The sequence below is a fragment of the Artemia sp. Qi Xiang Cuo genome, chromosome 20 (assembly GCF_049724085.1).
Source record: "Artemia sp. Qi Xiang Cuo chromosome 20, ASM4972408v1, whole genome shotgun sequence".
Classification (NCBI taxonomy): Eukaryota; Metazoa; Arthropoda; class Branchiopoda; order Anostraca; family Artemiidae; genus Artemia; species Artemia sp. Qi Xiang Cuo.
Window position 1 is genome coordinate 32,840,343 of NC_142813.1, and position 21,535 is coordinate 32,861,877.

Genomic DNA, 21,535 nt, shown 5'->3' on the forward strand with positions numbered 1-21,535 from the left:
GCAGGTTGTCAAAAGGGCGTATCAGCAATATCCAAGGAATAGTCTGGAGCCGGGCAAGTACTAAGGGTCCCCCTCCCGAAATCTCACGTTTTTTTTATTTTCCCATAATTTTCTGATACGTCTCACCGAACAAGAGATAATGGCTAAATACTACTACTACTACTAATAACAACTCACCGCAGCACCAAGTCACCTGAGGCCAACAAATCTACGCACGCTCCTCCTCCATCCCAATCTATTCAAAGCCTTCCTTTTTACCCTCTCCCACGAAGTTCCCATTTCCTTTAAATCTTTCTTTATGAAGTCCTCCCACCCCAGACAAGGACGACATGCTTTCCGTTTAGCCCTAAACGGTTGGCCGAAAAGAACAATCTTGGGCAATTTGTCATACTTCATCCGCACAACGTGCCCTAGCCACCTCAACCTTTCTTTCATTATAGCCCTAGAGAGCGGTATTGAACCACATTTTTCGTATAGCCTATTGTTTGAAATACGGTCAGTCAGCCGGGTACCCAGAACAATCCTTAAGCAATTTCTCTGAAAACATCTAGCAAATCTTCATCCGCTTTTCGGAGCGCCCATGCTTCAGAGCCATATTCGACTACTGTCATCACTGTAGCTTCTAATATTCTAATCTTGAAGGCATTTTAAACCAAACAAGAACTATCCTTTCCCAGTTCATGTCACAGGCTAAAAAACAAGGAAATTTCAAGTTAGTTGGATGGATAAGTATCCTTGGCTAGTATTTTTTCGGCGAAAACAGGATGTTTCTGTAAATATTGTGCTTTGTTTGCTTGTGATCGAGCCAAGAGAGGGTCTCACCAAAAATTAGGGAAGCTTGTCATGTAGCGTCAAGTGAATTGGAAAAAGCCCCTGAAAGACTTTTCTAAACATCAGTCAAACTCCTAACATAAGGACGTTGTCGTTTGGCGGGGGGGAGGAGTTTTCTAACAACACTGAGCAGGCAAAAGTCCTTTATAGTGGAAGTCTTGAATACTCTGAAAGAGATAAAATAGAAATAAACAGGAAACGGCTTTGTCTATTCATAGACACAATACTGTTGTGTGGATGGTAAGGACTTGCACTGGTGGGGACGAGGATTCGGGGAAATTGATTTTTGTAGAGCCTGCAAAAACGATGGAAATTTTAGGACCTTTCTGTGCTATTGGATGAAAGACGATTCAATAATGGAAGAGGTGTTTGAGAAAAGTGAGGGCAACGCCCAGTATTGCAGCCCCAGAACTCAGAACAAACTAGTTGATATTTGTGGACAGCTCATTACTACAAAATTGTTGATCAAGTGAAATCGGCTCGTTTTTTCTCCATCCTGGCGGACGAGACAACCGACATATCAAGGCAGGAACATACGGCTCTAGGGCTTCGATTTTTGGACAGCGAAACTTTTCACATCAGGGAAGAGTTTGTAAAGTTTGCTGTTGTTGAAGACTTGTGAGGTGAAAGCCTCGGTCAATTTATCCTAAGTCGAACGGAGAACAAGCGCTTTCTTAAAAACTTACACTGAAGTCAATCTGAAAGGAGTGTGTGAAATTCGATAAGTCAAAAGACACGATGCGATACCGATATCAAAGCAGTTAGTTGTTCCGATTTTTAAGGCCCTAGAAGACATAGAGACAAATGCGGACTCTGTGTCATCGTCAAAGGCCAGAAGTCTGCTCAATAACATCCCATGCTTTGACTAAATAGAGACCCTCATTGTGATCGATTTTTTTTTGGTGGGAGGGGGGAGTACACACTGAATTTGTCTAAGATGCTGCAGTTAGAAAATATCGATATGGCTATGTGAATTTAGTGTGTTGAAGATAGAAATGTTTCAAGATACACGAAATAAGGCGGAAGAGAAGTTCAGCCAGCTGTTTTTGGAAGTCGATTGCACATGCCAAGAACTAAAAATCCCCACTGCCATACCACGAAAGAAAAATGTCATCGACATCCAATATGATATCCCAGCAGAAGTGCATATAAAATTTTCGTCCCTTTTTGTCCCATTCGTGAACCAACTCATACAATCACTAGAATCTCGATTCACAAAGCACACAGTTATTCTGAAAGGCATCAGCGGAATCCTGCCATCTTTTATCGTAAAAGAGCCTATTGACGATATTAAAGAACTGATCAAGTTATATGCCTCAGATCTAACAAGCTCGAAGTCCACTATGAATACTGAACTTCAACTATGGCGGGCTGAGTGGCTCAAAGTAGCTCCCTGTCTTTTTTCAAAGACGGCGGTGGACAGCCTGGCTGAGTACGAGCGAGACATATTTTCCAACGTCCATATGGTACTCCGCATTTTCTGTGTCATTCTCACTTCTACAGCATGTGTTGAGAGATCATTTTCTTCAATGAAAAGGCTAAATATCTATCTCCACAGCCGAATGGATGAAGGCCGACTAAATGGCTTGGCACTTTTGAATGTCCGTCGAGATATTTCTGTATCAGGGGATGAGATTCTGGAAAAGTTTGCTCTTAGCTCTGCTCGTAGGTTGCAATTTGCAATATAGGGTGAGTCTCTATTTCCCGATATGTGGCTTTTGGTTTTTGTAGATGTTACGTAATACAATGTGCCTTTTATCTTCTATTTTGAAGGATTGGCCTCCCCCTGAAATAAATTCCTGCGTGCGTGCCTGTCTAGAGCATTAAGTTGAAACTTTCAGGGCATGTTAAAGGGGATGTTAAACCAACCAAAAGCCAATATTTGCATACTACTACTGCGACTGGTGCTACTACAACTTCAACTACTACTACTACAGCAAATGCTACTATAACTACGTCTACGACACCTACTACTAGTAATACTGAAGCTAAGAATGTTACAGTAGAACTTTCAGGGAATCTTGAGGAGGATGCTGAACTAAACTTAAACACACTATGAGGACGCAGGCTATTTAAAGGGCGTGACAGCTATATCTTAGGAACAGATTACAGTATTAAATTGAAACTTACAGTGCATGTTGAGGGGGATGTTGAACAAATGCAAAAGTACTATATGCATACTACTACTACTACTTTTACTGCTAATGCTAATACTACTACTAAGGCTAAGCGTATCAAGGAGAAATTTTCAAGAAATATTGAGGAGTATTTGCAGGTGCGCTGGGTTGGGAATCCTTTGTCTGATGGGCATGAGTATGATTCCTGGCGTAGCTGGTTATTTGGTTTGGGACGGGGGTTAGTGGCGTGACTCCATAAGCTCAGCCAGAGTTGACTCAACTCTATTTGGGTACCTGGAGAAATCTGCGGAAGGTTAGCAGGAAGGGTGTGCGAGAGCACAGGATGGCTGGCCCACAAACTCCCTATTGCACTTCCGGGCTGAAGGGCTACGAAACGGAAATCAGCATCGCTGGTTGGGACCTTGAAGGTCTAGCACCGTCGAACTTACTTTCTTACCCTGCATGTGCATGCAGACTTTCAAAACGTCGTATCAGCAGTGACTCAAGAACGGCTTAGAGTATAAATTTGAAACCTCCAAGGCATATTTAGGGGTGTGTTGAACTAATAAAATGCACCATGCATATACTAATGATACTAGTATGTCGTACTACTACTGCTGTTAGTACCACTATTACTAAAAATAGTGCCATTAATGGGACACTTTCAAGGACTGTTGAGTGGATGTCGGGCTGAGTCAAAATACATTATGTGCATACTGGTTATCAAAAGGACGTATCAGCAATATCTCAGGATTAGCTTAAAGCATTAAGTTGAAATAATTAGGACCTGAGGAGATGATCTTAAATTAGACCCAAAACGCATAACGTAAATACTATTACTGCTTACTACTAATATTGCTAATGCTATGACTAGTACTACTCCCAATGCTCCTACTATTACTTCTATTACTATGCCTACTACTATTGCTAATGCTAAGGGTATTAGTTAAACTTTCAGGAAATGGGTGGAGGTAAAGGGTCCAGATGACTTGAATCAAAACACGGTATGTGCATGTGGATTATCAAAGGGGTGTATTAGCAATATATCAGCAACAGCTTAGGGTATTAACCTGAAACACACAGAGCTAAAATATTACTACCAATTTTGCTACAACTACTACCGCTACTATTAATGCTACTCATGAACTAAATCAAAACAGCTTAAGTGTATCCAGGTTGTCAAGATATCTAGGTGAGATATCTTAGGCCTAGTATAGTGTATAAAGTAGAAATTTTCACTTGAAGTTGATGTTGTTTTAAAACCAAATAAAAAGACACTACATGCATGCTGGCTGTCAATAAGACATCTCAGCAATATCGGTTTTATCTCAAGAATAACTAAGGGTATTAAGTTGAAACTTTCAGTGCTTATACTATTACTATTTTTGTTCACACTGTTGAACTAAATCAAAAGGATATAAGTACATCCAGGTTGTAAAATAGCATAGATGCAATGTATTAAGAAAAGAGTAAGTAAGTAAGGATGACGGCACTAGATCCTTAAGGTCCAAATCGGTGGTGCTGACTCCGTTTCGTGGCCATTCAGCCAGGAAGTGCAATGAGGGGTTTGGGGCTAGCCATCCTGTGCTTTCGCACACCCTTCCTGCTTACCTTCCCCAGATATCTCCAGGTACCCATTTAGAGCTGGGTCGACTTTGGCTGAGGTTAAGTCACACCACTGACCCTCGTCCCAAACCAAATATCTGGCCACACCAGGGATCAAACCCATGCCCTTTGGATAAAGAATGGACTAAGAATGGACCTTGGACTAAGAAAAAAGTGAGGTATTAAGTTTTTTAATTCAGGGAAAGTTGAGGTGTGAAACTAAATTAAATTATATATGTGTGTCCAAATTTTCAAAAGGGCGCATATTATTGGAAATTTTTGAAAAATTCCGTCCAACATAAAAATAGTAAGCCAAAATATGGATTCTCATAGAGAAATACCGAAAAGATTGAAAATATTATTTTATTTACAAATGAAAAAGACTAAAAATTATTTTTTTTAATATTTTTCACAAAAGAAGTTTTTTCAAAGAAAATTAAAAAGCTGCATTAAACCAAAGAGGGGTAGAAATGAATCCAAATAATTCTGTAAAAGTAAAACTGCTGTAAATCACTGTCAATAAACAAATGAAACTAAAAACGAACAGAAATTACAATATATAAGCGAGTCAAACTCAAACGAGTAGAAACTAAAACGAGTAGGACTGACGCCCCCCGTAGCTTCTAAAGATCAGAACATATTTTGCAGTTTAATGAAAGTAAATACATTTTAAATGTTTTCTTTTTTTTAACTTTAACAAATCCAGTATTATTAAGACTTTCAGGAATGAATATCTGCTTATATATTCAACTGTTAATCCAAATTCATTTGTTTTAATAATCTTGGTGATGTTGGTGATTTTGTTTTTATATTATGAGAAATAAAAACACACAGCTCGAAATATAGATTGTTTTAAGTAAAGGGAAAAATTATGTTGTGGTATTTAGAAGGCATGGGGGGCATTAGCCCTACTACTTTTATTTTCTGCTCCCTTTTTAGTTCGTCCCGGTTTTTTATTGTAATTTATGTTTGCTTTCAGTTTTATATATTTATTGATGGTGGTTAGTTTTACGCTCGGAAAATTTTTTGATTTTATTTCTGATATCTCTGGTTTAATTTAGGTCTTTTGGAAAAGTTTTTTTTTATTAATTCACAAGTCAGGCACATAGAACCGGTTTTGTAAACAAGTTTAAAAACATACAATTAAACGCACATGCAAGAATTTTTGGGCTTTGTGCTTGGAGGGCCAAAGTGTGGCTCTCGCCCCTCAAGGCCTGACGTTTTAGGTCCATGGTTTCTAACGTTCAGTTAAAGGGTACTTCAGACAAATATTAAGTGGTTCGGGGAGGGGGGGGTAATTACCCATTAAAATCGTGCTGTTTGAAGGAATTGAGGGGATCAGGGAAGGGGTACTTACGCGTTAAAATCGTGGTATTTGGAGGAAAATATTTGTACTAAGATTGCAATATTGGTGCTACAATTGACAACTCCCCTTATCTAACTGTGGAATTTTTTGGCCGTAACATAACACATTAAATTTATGCACTGGGAGAGGGAGGACTGTAAACGAAGGGGGAGGGAGGCATCCTGCAAGATTAAAAAGAGCCTCTTTAGAAAACAGTGAGCATTTTGAATGGAAATTCATTTTTTACATTTCAGAACCCCTTAACCCTCCCCTCTAGAAAAGTACTTTTTTGCAATTTTCCAGGAATGATTATTATTCTAGAACCGTTGTTATACAAAAGTTAAACTTTCACAGAACTTTTGTAGAATAAAGTGAGGTACGTTTAGGGAGGGGTAGCCTCCCTCCCCACGTATTTAGAATAAATACAATTAGGACATTAAAACGGATACAAATAAAATACAAGAAAGTAGTTTTTCTCGAATGTAAGTAATGAGCGAAGCTACAACTTAAAATATATAGAAATTATACTATGCATATGAGGGGACAGCCATTCCGTAAACCACCTTAAGTTTAGCTTAAGTCTTACTTACTTTAGCTTAAAGAGTGGGTGGATTACGAAGAATTCTTCCCCTATATACAGAATAAGTATCCCACATAGAACTTAAAACGAACGGTCGTTTTAAGTTCTAACGTCAATCTTACTTTCGGTACTCCTGTATTATTCAGAACACACTCAAGAAGTTTGCTGAATGTACGATGTATGAAAACCGGTTTCATAGCCACAAAGGCAAATAACAGGTGACAGAATACATTGGATTTATATTATTTGGGCCATATGTTTGCACATTAGGGAGGTGGGGGTAAAGTTACTATAACCCCATACCCCCCTAATGTGCAAATATATAGCCCAACTTATATTATTATATAAACTAAAGTATTAAATTTTTATCATATTTTGGTATATTTCATTCGGATTCATTTAACTTCACTTCTCGAGTGTGATCTGAATAGTACAGGATTACCTTACTTTCATTTGAAAAAGTCATTTTTATCGTTTTATTCTAGATAGGCTCGAATACAGAATTGAGTAGTGTGGTACTAAATCTAAACGCAGCAGCGCAGTGCTCTATCATAATATAAATATGGCAACTAGGAAATGTTTCCAGTATGATTGTTTTCGGGACCCTTTGTCTAACATCCCAGAGTTAATATTTTCGTCTGGAATCGTCGGTGAACACAAACAAGCTTATCTTGATTAAAGAAAATCTGCTCGAAAAGAATAAGCGTTCCTACATTTGTAACAATTGCCAAATATTTTGGACTACGCTCATTCAAAAGGAGTTCTGTTGCAAGACACAAATTTTACAGGAGGGTGGAAAAAATAAAAAGCTCAGATTAAGTTTTCTATTATTATTGACGGTCAAGTGTCTGTCAAAGATTTTTTTTTTTTTTAGGACATCCAAAGTACGATAGAATAATTTGAGCATTAGCGGTTCCATTTCCCAACTATTTTTGCACTAGAAAGATGGATATAACGCATTATAAAAAAAAAACAACAATAACAAAAAAAGAAACTACCTATAAGAGATACGGAAAGCATTCTATCAATTATTCACGCGACATTTGTATTTAGCCAGCAACTTTGTTTCATCGATCTTGTGTTATCTAAGAGAACCTCTGACAATTGAATTAGATTTAATTTATTTCCAACTCAAACAGGTAAATAAGACGAATGTTGTCCTACAGAGGTCCGTCCAAGTGAACGCTGGTTAGAGCCTCAAGCTATAAAAATTAGTGCCACCGATTAAATTTCATCAAATGCGCCTACCCTGTCTAATTGCCCTTTTAAAGTGCCGTACAAGTTCACCTGTGTGACTCCGCCACAAATAATGACTACAATATAAATCCTTGATAGATAAATCATTACTAATGATAGATGGGTGTGTTTTCCTGGCATCAGCAAATATTGCTTCAAGCTGCAAACATTTCAAATTTGTAATAGGCTAGGCAGGGTTCCCGTTTCCTTGAGAGAATTATAAGTTAAACTAGTTATGGGTGTATCGTGCTTTATTTCGTATGTGATTTAGTTATCGGTTACTATTTGTTTTTAAAACAGGATTTCTTTTTTTTACCAAAAGGATTATATGTCTGAATGAACAGTAGCATTTGGATGACAGGTATTTTGTTACTTGTGAATATTTCAGACCTTTTTTGCCGATCAACTTCTTTAGATTATGTCAAACCGATTAACTGTATCAAGTTGGGCAGCAGCAAGAATTTTCCTTTGACGAAAACACAGTAATAACGATACTTGTATGGGTACTTTTTTAGTAGCCGGTAAACACGCGAGAAGTGAATTTTGGTTAATGCTAATGAAATTAATCTAAGAAAACATTTTTTCAAAGGGAAGTAAAGAGCGAAGTTGAAACTTGAAACGGACAAATATTATTGCTTCACATCCTATCTAATATATATCAATCAAACTAGTACAAATAAACCAACTAATTATGTTTCCCTTTGTTTCTAAAATTATAGAAAACTAGCGCTTTACTAAAAACACAAAAATCATGTATTAAAAACAGGAATATTGAGTTGGGAGTGAAAAGTTAGTATGAAGCCTGACAACAATTAACTAATCTATAAAGCCTTTCATAGTCTTACACCAGTTGTGACATCAGTAACTTTCCACATACAATGAAAATTATCTTAAAAACATAAACGTAAAATTAAATTTTTTTTAATAACCGCCATTTAACATTTAACAGCATACAGATTATTGGATTGATTTATCAGGTAGCATTTTGGAATAATATTCAATAGTGCTTTAAGCTATAATATCAATAGTGATTTATAAACGATCGTCAAATATAAGAAATATGCTTTGGTATTACTCTAAATTAACACGAAATGAGACTTACTGTGAATTATGAAAATAGTGTTTTTTGTATCTGTGTAATAACAAGTTTCAAACTATGGAAACAATAATAAAACCAGTATATAGTCCTAATCCTAATGCTATTAAGATCGATTCAGTCTATACGATTATTAACACTATTCATAACTAATCCTTTTTAGAACCAACACGACGGCTAGGCATTGGAATGTGCCACTGTGCAGAAGTGATTGCCATGATCAGTGTTATTTATACGGAATAATTTCTGTTCGTTTTTAAAGTTTAACATCATTCCTTAGTTTCAGTTGAAAACTTATGAAGCTGTTTAAGGGCGTATTTAGAAGGTTGTATTTATGCCTAGTCACTTTTTTATAAATTTGACTTGATAGCGCATTCCCATAAAGTGTACTTTCCGTTTTTCCACCCATTTTTTTTTTTTTCAAATGAAAAAGTGCTCTTTTCAATGAAATAACCAAAAAAATATGTTTTTCAAAACCTAGGCAGGAGCAAAAAATAAGGCGGCAAGGACGTCCCTTCCCCTCAATTACCGCCTTTAGAACTAGCACACAGACTTCATCGCAGAGTGAAGTTCGAAGGTTTAATTCAAGACTGTTAATCCTTCAAGCTTAACATTTGGTGAATTTTTAGACTAATAGTTTTTAGTTTTAGTTAATTTGTTTTCGCAACGATCTTTTGCTTTTAAGATCAATAGCAGATTTATGAAACTTATACAGGGGCTTTGAATGGGGTGTATATGTGACGGGTTCTTATAAAACTCCAGTTAAGGGCTTTGGCCCATAATTATTATTGCAATGGTACCGTATTATGCTTCCAAACTCTTCCACTTAAGAAGTGGCACCAAAAGTGCCGTTTTTAGTGCTATATGGCACCTATAGATGGTAAAATTAATAAAACGCGCGTAGATATGAGTAATAGCTTTAAAATGAGTCTTCCCGGGATATGCTTGGGAAAATGAGTGCATCACTTTTGCAAAAATAGTGGATTATCTAAATAGTAATGATAAGAACAGATAAACCATGATTGAAATAAAAAATCCAAGGAGGAATCAAACGCATGATAATCGAATTTGAAGTCCAGCGCTATACTAAGAGAACCACGCCCCTAATAATCTAATTTAGTATATTGGTGTTTGTAGGACTTTAATTGCGTAGCTTATTAAGGGGGACTGGAGGAGTATCCTGGGGAGGTGTTTTTGCAAACCTCGAGTTAAGGGTTTTGGATAATAATTATTACAATTATACCGTTTTATACTTTCAAGATTTTCCACTTAAGAAGTGGCACCAAAAGTTGTTTTCTGTGCTATATCTCACTTACGAATAGTAGAATTGATAAAAGACCGTAGATATGAGCAAAAGTTTTCAAATGAGGCATTAAACATCACTCTAAGAAGTTCTGATAGCCACTAGCCCCAGCTTTTCCACTTCAGACATGGCACAAAAACTGCCATTTTTAGTACCATTTGAAACTTTCAAATGGCGGAATTTATAGGAAGAACGTAAATATGAGCAATATTTTTTATATGAGCTATCAAAAATCTCTCTACGATGTTCTGGTGGCCCGCTAGCCCCACCCCTTGAGAAATTGCATAAAGTGCCCTTTTTTGTGCCATATGGCACTTGCAGATCGTGGTATTTATATAAACCATGTACATATGAGAAATAGCTTTTAATTGAGCTCTTAAACATCTCTCGTATGATGTTTTAGAAACCCGCTAGGCCTGGAAAAAAAGAAGGAAAAAGACCGTTTTAAAGTTTTTTAGCTTTTAGTCACTATGGGCTATGGTTCGCTCTTTACTAGGTTGCAGCTACCGCTGCAACCATAATACCAAACAGTGGATAAGTTTGCTCAATGTACGATCTGAGCAAACCGATTTCATAGCCACAAGGATAAATGACGAGTGACAGAATGCACTGGCCTTGTATAATTTGGGCTATATATTTGCACATTAGGGGAGGTGGGGGTAAGGTTAGGTTGAATTAGGTTTTTAACCCCTTTCTGAGATTTACTTTACCCCCCCCCCCCCCCCCCTTAATGTACAAATGTTTACCCCAAATTATATTATTATATAAACGAAAGTAGGCTATTATATTTTCATTATGTTATGGCATCTTTCATTATGATTAACCTAACAGCCCTACTTGGGTGTGTTTGTATAATACATAAGTACCAGTAATTTTTCTTTCAAGAGGGCATAGACTAATGCTACCGATTTTCTGTGTGTTTTTAAGTTAATTGCTGATGGTAGAATTTATAGGAAGGACGTAGAAAGAGTGTAATTGATAAGGGGCAGGGGGAGGCAACTTCCCCTTTCAGACCCAAGTTTGCCCCCCCCCCCAAGACCTCATTTTCCCCTCTGGCTGAAATTTCGTTTCTGAAAAAAAAACTAAGATAATCCTTCATAATTCAAGCATCCAGAGAAACAGGTCAGTTTTATTTAGTATATCTTTGTCTCCCAGGTAATGTCTGACTCATTTTTCTATTTTCACTATCATTTTATTTTGACTTGGAAAAATTGGATCCACATTTGCCCCACCCCCTCTTCCTCAGGATTTTGACGAAATTACGCATCTGTCTAGACACTTGCGATACCAATAAGCCCAATAACAATACGCTCACGCCGATACGCGTGATATAAATACGCACCGATACAGTGTGTAGCCCTTTCTTCAGGGAGTACGGAGGGTCGTATCATCACCAAAACCAAAGATATTTGACCTCTGAACTATGTTGAACAAAATGCCTTTCTCAAAATTATGATTGGATGACTTTGGGGGGTGGGGATCTTCAAGGAGGGTGGGGGGGCTAGTTGCCGTCCAATATCGATAGAATAAAAGTCCAAAATAGGGATAAAATCCTTTTTAATAGACAGTGTATAATAAATTTCACAAAAAATACCAGATATTTCGGTCACATATACAGTGACCGTCATCAGTAGCAAAACAGTTTTACTACTGATGACGGTCACTGTATATGTGACCAAAATATCTGGTTTTTTTGTGAAATTTATTATACACTGTCTATTAAAAAGGATTTTATCCCTATTTTGGACTTTTATTTTAGTATATACCATCTATTGAATTCTACGAGGCCCCCGTACAAACAGTTTTTTTCTGTTAATTTTGCAGGTCATTACACTCTTTGTCAATGGGTAATTAAAGAATGAGATGCTCGCATCATCAGTACAAATAATAAGCTCAGATACTTAATAGAGTTGACGTTTACAAGAGACATTGCTAGAAAGTATTCAATAGCTTAATTGAAAAGTAACGATAGAATGACATTGTGACTTAACCTAGCTTTACCTCGCCGATGTGGTCTGTATAATACATAAGTAACGTTTGAAAAATATTGTCAATTTAAAAAGAAATGGCCTGAAAAGTGTTTTGAGGGGGATGGGTTGCATAGAGGGGTGACTTGCACGAGGGTTCAGTTAAAGGGGATACAGGTGCCCGGGGGGTGTCGGTTATACACGGGTTCAGTTATAAGGGGATGCAGTTGCACGGGGAGTATCCCTTTTTTTTTTCGAAAATCGGGCTCCCTGTTTTCAAAATACCTTTTTCTTCCGAGGCTTGGAGCATTTGCATCAACAATACAAAGAATAAGCTCAGATACTTAATAGATTTGACGTTTACAAGAGACATTGCTAGAAAGTATTCAATAACTTAATTGAAAAGTAACGATAGAATGACATTGTGACTTGACCTAGCTTTACCTCGCCGATGTGATCTGTATAATACATAAGTAACGTTTGAAAAATATTGTCAATTTAAAAAGAAATGGCCTGAAAAGTGTTTTGCAGGGGATGGGTTGCAGAGAGGGGTGACGTGCACGTGGGTTCAGTTAAAGGGGATACCGTTGCACGGGGGGTTTCGGTTATACACGGGTTCAGTTACAAGGGGATTCAGTTGCACGGGGGGTACCCCTTTTTTTCGAAAATCGGGCTCCCTGTTTTCAAAATCCCTTTTTCTTCTGAGGCTTGGAGCATTTGCATCAACAATACAAAGAATAAGCTCAGATACTTAATAGATTTGTCGTTTACAAGAGACATTGCTAGAAAGTATTCAATATCTTAATTGAAAATTAAAGATAGAATGACATTGTGACTTGACATAGATTTACCTAGCCGATGTGATCTGTATAATACATAAGTAAAGTTTGAAAAATTTTGTCAATTTAAAAAGAACTGGCTGAACAGTGTTTTGAGGGGGCTGGGGTGCATGGCGGGGGGACTGGCCCGCGGGGCCAGGGCCCGGGGATCCCGTGGCCCGGGGGGCGTCGGTGAGACACGGGGTCAGTTACAAGGGGGAGTCAGGGGCACGGGGGGTATCCCTTTTTTTCCAAAATCGGGCCCCCTGTTTTCAAAATCCCTTTTTCTTCTGAGGCTTGCAGCATTTGTGTCAACAATACAAAGAATAAGCTCAGATACTTAATAGATTTGACGTTTACAAGAGACATTGCTAGAGAGTATTAATAGCTTAATTGAAAAGTAACGATAGAATGACATTGTGACTTGACCTAGCTTTACCTCGCCGATGTGATCTGTATAATACATAAGTAACGTTTGAAAAATATTGTCAATTTAAAAAGAAATGACTGAAAAGTGTTCTGAGGGGTCGGGGTTGCAGAGCGGGGTGACTTGCACGTTGGGTCAGGGCCCGGGGAGCCCGGGGCACGAGGGGTGTCGGTTAGGCATGGGGTCCGTTCAACGGGGAGACAGGTTCACGGGTGGGATCCCTTTTTTTCGGAAAGCCGGCCCACTGTTTTCAAAACCCCTTTTTATTATGAGGCTTGGAGCATTTGTGTCAACAATACAAAGAATAAACTCATATACTTAATAGATTTGACGTTTACAAGAGACATTGCGAGAGAGTATTCAATAGCTTAATTGAAAAGTAACGATAGAATGACATTGTGACTTGATCTAGCTTTACCTCGCTGATGTGATCTGTATAATACATAAGTAAAGTTTGAAAAATATTGTCAATTTAAAAAGAAACGGCTGAAAAGTGTTTTCAAGGGGATGGGTTGCATAGAGGGGTGACTTGCACGAGGGTTCAGTTAAAGGGGATACAGTTGCACGGGGGTTTCGGTTATACACGGGTTCAGTTACAAGGGGATTCAGTTGCACGGGGGGTATCCCTTTTTTTTCGAAAATTGGGCTCCCTGTTTTCAAAATCCCTTTTTCTTCTGAGGCTTGGAGCATTTGGTGGCTAGATATTAAACGTAATGAAAGTGAGTTCGGATGGTCAGGTTTAACGTTGGTAAGCTGGCCAGAGGTTCAGTTACATAGGGGTTCCTTGCGTTAAAAAATTAGTTTTTATATCTTTTAAAAGAACTTTATGGGGACTGAGAGCCACAGATGTATAATTCAAGTGGATGTTTATTTTCTTTATGGTCATAAAAAAATAAAAATATTTGTTATATAATTAGTTTTTGTTTATTGTAAAAGAGCTTTACGGGGATTGAGAGACTCAGTAGAATAATTCAGTGTGATTTTTCTTTACGTGATTGTAATTAAATAATAATTTTGTTTTTTAAATAAGTAGTTTTTGTATCTTTTAATAGATCTTTAAGAGGATTGAGAGACTCAGGTGACTAATTCAGTGTTATTTTTATTTACTTGATGCTCGTTAAAAACGAAATTTTTTTGTCAATTAAGTATTTTTTTTATATTTTAAAATAGCTTTACGGGGATTGGGAGAGTAAGTTGCATAATTATGTGTGATTTTTCTTTAATTGCTGGTAATTAAAAACGAAATTTTTGTGTTAAATAAGTAGTTTTTGTATCTTTTAAAAGAGCGCGCACGAGGTTGCGACGAGGTTACGTGCGCGTACGATAACTTCGACTAAATGAACCTTAAAAAAAAATAAAAAAAAGCTCGGTCGACTTTGCATATCTCTCCTGTTTGGTCCGTAAAAAAGCAGTCTGGTTGAAAACGTGGAGTTTTCGTACTGCTCACTTTTTTTGTAATGTGTAGGAACCAGTGGGGAATCCCCGCTCGTTTGGAAAGGTGCCAAGGAAAGACATACAACTCGCATGCAGTGTCAAAACATTTTTAATCACGTTTCTTGAATAAAGTATCTGCACTGTATATTCAAGAGTTGAAATCAATAAATAGCTTGTTACTTACTTACAAATATTTTTTGTAATTTCTAAAATGAAATTTAATTATTGTGTGTATCCATGAGTTGACTTCAAGAAAGAAATTGTTACTTACTGAGAATTTTTTCAGAATTTCTTGAATTAAATTTATATATCGAGTAGATAAGTGAAAATTTTATGTGATAAAGAGAAAAAAAAAGATACTTACTTGCGATTTTTCAATAGTTTCTTGAATGAAGTATATTTAATGTATATCCAAGAGTTGAAACTAATAAATAAATAAATAGATTGTTACTTAATTACAAATATTTTTTATCATTTATTGAATGAAATTTCATTATTGTGTGTATCCATGAGTTGACTTCAAGAAATAAATTGTTACTTACTGAGAATTTTTTCATAATTTCTTGAATTAAATTTCTATATCGCGTAGCTAAGTGAAAATTGTTTGTGATAAAGAGAAAAAAAAAGCTACTTACTTGCAATTTTTTCATAATTTCTTGAATGAAGTATCTGTACTGTATATCCAAGAGGTTAAATTAATAAAGAGTTTTTTACTTACATACAAATATTTTTCATAATTTCTTGAATGAAATTTCCGTATTGTGTATCCAAGAGTTGACTTCAAGACAAAAATTCTTACTTACTGATAATATTTTAATAAGTTCATTAATTTAATTTATACGTTTTATATCTAACTAGTTAAGAAAATAAATTTTGGTAATTACCTAGAATTTTTTAATAATTTCGGTAAAGAAATGTCTTTTTTTTTTTTTTTTTTTTTATAAATAAGTTTAATTAAATAATGACTATTCTAATTATAATTGTTATTTTTATTAAATTAATTCATTTAATTTAAAATTAGTAAATATTAATAGTGAAAAAAATAAATTTTTTTAATTAATTAGAATTTTATCATAAGTTATTGAACTTTATGTTTTTTTTTTTTTATCCAAAAGGTTAATTAAATAAATAATTTGCTACTTATACTTATAAAATTTTCAGAATTTATTGAATTTAATTTCTACGACGTATATCTAGCTGGTGAAAACAATAAAGTTTTTGTTACTTACTTATAATTTTGTAATAGTTTTTTGAGAGAAATGTCTTTTTTTGTTTGTCAAACAGGTAAATTCAAGAAATAATTTAGTACTTAGTTACAATTTTTTTCATAATTTATTGAATTAAATTCCCTTAGTGATCATCCAAGAGCTGACTTCAAGAAAGAAATTATTACTTACTGAGAATTTTTTCAATAATTTCTTGAATTAAATTTCTACATCATTTAGCTAAGTGAAAATTGTTTGTGATAAAGAGAAAAAAAAGTTAATTACTTGCGATTTTTTCATAATTTCTTGAATGAAGTATCTGTACTGTATATCCAAGAGGTGAAATCAATAAAGAGTTTGTTACTTACTTACAAATATTTTCATAATTTCTTGAATGAAATTTCCATATTGTGTATCCAAGAGAATTTGCTACTTACTTAAAATTTTGATAATTCCTTAAATTAAATATCTGCAGTGTGTGTCCATGAGGTAACATGAGTGTGTTACCTATTTACAATTCCATCATAATTTCTTGAATGAAATTTCAGTATTGTGTATCCAATAGGTGAAAACAATAAAGAATTTATTACTTAGTTGCGATTTTTTTATGATTTCTTGAATTAAATATCTATATTGTTTCCATGACGCGAATTCAAGAAAGCTATTGTTACTTACTTACTTACAATTTCTTCATAATTTAATGAAATGAATAAAACTATTCTAAAGAATAAAGACGGGTTAAGCTTAAAGATATTTATTGCTTAAACGTATTAACATATTTTTGAAAGGATTTGCTACTTACTTAAAATTTTTGATAATTTCTTAAATGAAATTTCTGCATCGTGTATCCATGAGGTAACTTCAAGAAAGAGTTTGTTGCTTACTTAGAGTTTCGTCATAATTTCTTTAATGAAATGTCTTTTTTTATTTATACAGGATGCGAATTCAAGAAAGAATTTGTTCCCATGTGTCTGACAATAGATGTATACAAATGCCTATTCTTACATCTCCGACGTTTTATTAGACATTCTCTACGTTTGATATGCTAGCGTACTCAAAAAATAATGAACACGTAACAATTTAATGCATAATACATTTTTAATTAAATATTGCTATGTAGAATATTAATACAAAAATATACTATGATACCTTATTAATATCAAGGATTAACTTTGGACATTTTGAATCTGCTCCATAAAATAATTCACCATGTTCTCTCTTGATCTTATAGCTAGTGTCTTCTATTAGTTCGTAATCAGTATAATAATAATTATTCAATTTTGAGTCATAGACAAGTTTTACTGGTGTCTCATCAACAGGCTCAATATGCTTTTTGTTTTGGGTATTATTTGGTTCAATGACTGTTTGATCAATGACAGTAACGTTTGCTGGTGCTTTGTTTTTCATCGATTAATCTTTATATTCCATCGTGATATTTTCTGACAATGCCCTTTTTATTTTTCTGTCAGTTTCACTGTCTATTATCACCTTAACTTTACACAGGTAACAGTTTCGTCACGTAGACAAGATATGGTTTACGATATTAGTAGAAGAGTATGCCTTTCTTCTATTGATCTTCCGTTGAATGCTAATACCTGAAAGGTGACTATTGGATGTATCAGTAGGTAATGTGTTACCTGCAACAGTACCAAGCAGTTGTCCTCTATCATCAATGATTATTTTTATGTTGGCATTATCTATGAGCGAAATAATCTCTGGAGATCTCAATCTCGAATAAACAAAAACAAAAAATCTTAATTTTTTCGGGTTTCAAAAGAAATATAATACCTTACTGTCACGGAAATACGTATATACATTTCAAATAGGGCTACAACTTGTACCTATTTCATGGTTTATACATTTCTTTTTGTCTGCATTCAATGCTACAATAAACTTGATATGTAAAAACACTTTATTAAAATGATCAATCTTCACTTTTTTTTTTAAATATATTAATTCCTTGTTTATATTTAAGATTCGTAAAAAATAATGATTTAATAAATGAAATAGATTAGGCAGTTTCAATAACTGGTCATATAATATCAGTGGGAAAGTCACATCGTGTATCTTACAAATCACAGAGCGCAATTGTTATAAATGTAAGCATATTTTGAAATTTTAATTTCTGTACAAAAAGAAAAAAAAATAAATAAAGTTTAAAAATTTCTAAGTTATAAAAAAGTTTTAATTAAAAACTTTTAGGATATAGAATGTCTTAACTAAAAAGAGGAAAAATCACACTGAATCCGGCAACTGAATCTCTCAATCCCCGTAAATCTCTTTTAAAAGATAAAAAAACTACTTATTTAACAAAGAAAGTTCTTTTTTAATGACCATAAATTAAAGAAAAATCGAACAGAATTAGGCAACTGAGTCTCTCAATCCCCGTAAATATCTTGTAAAATATAGAAAAAATAATTAGTTAACACAATTCTTTCTTTTTTAATGAAGACCAAGTAAAGAAAAATCACACGGAATGAGGCAACTGAGTCTCTCAATACACGTATAGATCTTTTAAAATATAAAAAACCTAATTATTTAACAATCATATTTCTTTTTTATTGACCACCAAGTAAAGAAAAATCACACTGAATTAGGCAACTGAGTCTCTCAACTCCCGTAAAGATCTTTTAAAAGATAGAAAAACTGCTTATGTAACACAAAAATTTCATTTTTAATGACCATCAAGTAATTAAAAATCACCCGGAATTAGGCACGTGATTCTCTCCACCACCTTAAATCTCTTTTAAAAGATACAAAAACTATTTATTTAACAAACAAAGTTTGTTTTTAATTACTACCAAGTAGAGAAAAATCACACAGAATTAGTCAACTAAGTCTCTCCACCCCCGAAGACCTCTTTTAAAAGTTAAAAACACTAATTATATAAAATAAAAATTTCGTTTTTAATGACCACCCATTAATGAAATATCACCCTGAATAAGGCATTTGAGTCTCTCAATCCCCGTAAAGCTCTTTTAAAAGATAGAAAAACTATTTATTTAACATAAAATTTCTTTTTTAATGACCAACAAGTAATTAAAAATCACACGGAATTAGGCAAATGAGTCTCTCAATCCCCGTAAATCTCTTTTAAAAGATACAAAAACTACTTATTTAACAAAAAAAATTCTTTTTTAATGAACATCAATTAAATAAAACTCAAATTGAATTATTATCCTGATTATCTCAATCACAGGAAATCTATTTTATTATATACAAAAACTAATTATTTAACACAAAAATTTAGTTTTTATTGACCACCAACTAAAGAAAAATCACACGGACTTAGGCAACTGAGTCTCTCAACCCCCGTAAAGATCTTTTAAAAGATACAAAAACTACTTATTTAAAAAAAAAATTTAGTTTTTAATGACCAACAATTAAAGAAAAATCAAACGGAATTATGAGACTGAGTCTCTCAATCCCCGGACAGCTATTTTAAAAGATACAACAACTACTTATTTAACACAAAAATTTCGTTTTTAATGACCATAAAGTTAAGAAAAATAACACGTAATTATGCAACTGACACTCACAAGCACCTTAAAGCTATTTTAAAAGATACATACACTAATTATTTAACAAAAATATTTCGTATTTATTTACAAACAAGTAACTAAAAATCACCCGGAATTATGCACCTGAGTCTCTCAATCACCGTAAAGATCTTTTAAAAGATAAAAAAAATACTTATGTAAAACAAAAATTAAGAATTTACTTACAAACCAGTAAATAAAAAACACACTGAATTATTAAACTGCGTCTCTCAATCCACGGAAAGATCTTTTAAAAGATACAAAAACTACTTATTTAACACAAAAATTTCGTTTTTAATGGCAATCAAATAAAGAAAAATCACAAGGAATTAGTCATCTGAGTCTCTCAATCCCCATAAAGTTCTTTTAAAATATACAAAAACTACTTTTTTAACGCAAGGAACCCCCCATGTAACTGAATCCCTGTATAACTGAAACCCTGTACAACTGAACCTCCGTGCTAAATTTCATTACGTTTAATATCTAGCCACCAAATGCTCCATGCCTCAGAAGAAAAAGGGATTTTGAAAACAGGGAGCCCGATTTTCGAAAAAAAGGATACCCCCGTGCAACTGAATCCCCTTGTAACTGAACCCGTGTATAATCGACACCCCCTGTGAAACTGTATCCTCTTGAACTTCACCCCCGTGCAAGTCATTTCTCTATACAACCCATCTTATTAAAAACACTGTTCAGTCGTTTCTTTTTAAATTGACAATATTTTTCAATCATTTCTTACTTTTTATAAAGACCAAATCGGCGAGGTAAAGCTAGGTCAATTCACTTTGTCTTTCTATCTTTACTTTTCAAGTTAGCTATTGTATACTTTCTAGCAATGTCTCTTGTAAACGTCAAATCTATTAAGTATCTGAGCTTATTCTTTGTATTGTTGACACAAATGCTCCAAGCCTCAGAAGAAAAAGGGATTTTGAAAACAGGGGGCCCGATTTTCGAAAAAAAGGGGTACCCCTCGTGCAACTGAATCCCCTTGTAACTGAACCCGTGTATAACCGAAACCCCCCGTGCAACTGTATCCCCTTTAACTGAACCCTCGTGCAGGTCACTCCTCTATGCAACTCATCCCCCTCAAAACACTTTTCAGACATTTCTTTTTAAATTGACAATATTTTTCAAACGTTACTTATGTATTATACAGATCACATCGGCGAGGTAAAGCTAGGTTAAGTCACAATGTCATTCTATCGTTACTTTTCAATTAAGCTATTGAATACTTTCTAGCAATGTCTCTTGTAAACGTCAAATCTATTAAGTATCTGAGCTTATTCTTTGTATTGATGATACAAATGATCCAAGCCTCAGAATAAAAAGTCATTTTGAAAAAAGGGAGCAAGATTTTCGAAAAAAAGTTCTACACACAGGTCCCCAGACTACCCTTGTAACTGACACCGTGTCTAACCGACACCCCCCGTGCAACTGTATCCCCTTTAACTGAACCCTCGTGCAACTCACCTCTCCATGCAACCCATCCCCCTCAAAACACTTTTCAGCCATTTCTTTTTAAATTGACAATATTTTTCAAACGTTACTTATGCATTATACAGACCACATCGGCGAGGTAAAGCTAGGTCAAGTCACAATGTCATTCTATCGTTACTTATCAATTAAGCTATTGAATACTTTCTAGCAATGTCTCTTGTAAACGTCAAATCTATTAAGTATCTGAGCTTATTCTTTGTATTGTTGATGCAAAGGCTCCAAGCCTCAGAAGAAAAAGGGATTTAGAAAACAGGGAGCCCGATTTTCGAAAAAAAAAAGGGATACCCCCCGTGCACCTGCATCCCCGTATAACTGAACCCGTGTATAACCGAAACCCCCCGTGCCACTGTATCCCCTTTAACTGAACCCTCGTGCAAGTCACCCCTCTATGCAACCCATCCCCCTCAAAACACTTTTCAGGCCATTTCTTTTTAAATTGACAATATTTTTCAAACGTTACTTATGTATTATACAGATCATATCGGCGAGGTAAAGCTAGGTCAAGTCACAATGTCATTCTATCGTTACTTTTCAA

The 21,535-nt window shown here is 34.9% G+C and overlaps 1 protein-coding gene across 3 annotated transcripts in view; it reads right to left on the reverse strand.

The window, feature by feature from the left end:
* The window catches only part of LOC148940115 (uncharacterized), a 49,958-nt gene that overhangs the window by 10,416 nt on the left and 18,007 nt on the right, over positions 1-21,535 (reverse strand). The window contains exon 1 of one of the 3 annotated variants that reach the window (XM_089105917.1): positions 7,766-7,786. The exons of 1 other annotated variant lie outside the window; for it this stretch is intronic. The gene's annotated coding sequence lies outside the window, so the exon portion shown is untranslated. Of the gene's footprint in view, positions 1-7,726; positions 7,787-21,535 lie in introns of those variants that run through there. One more of the 3 variants, XM_089105916.1, reaches the window with a different exon arrangement.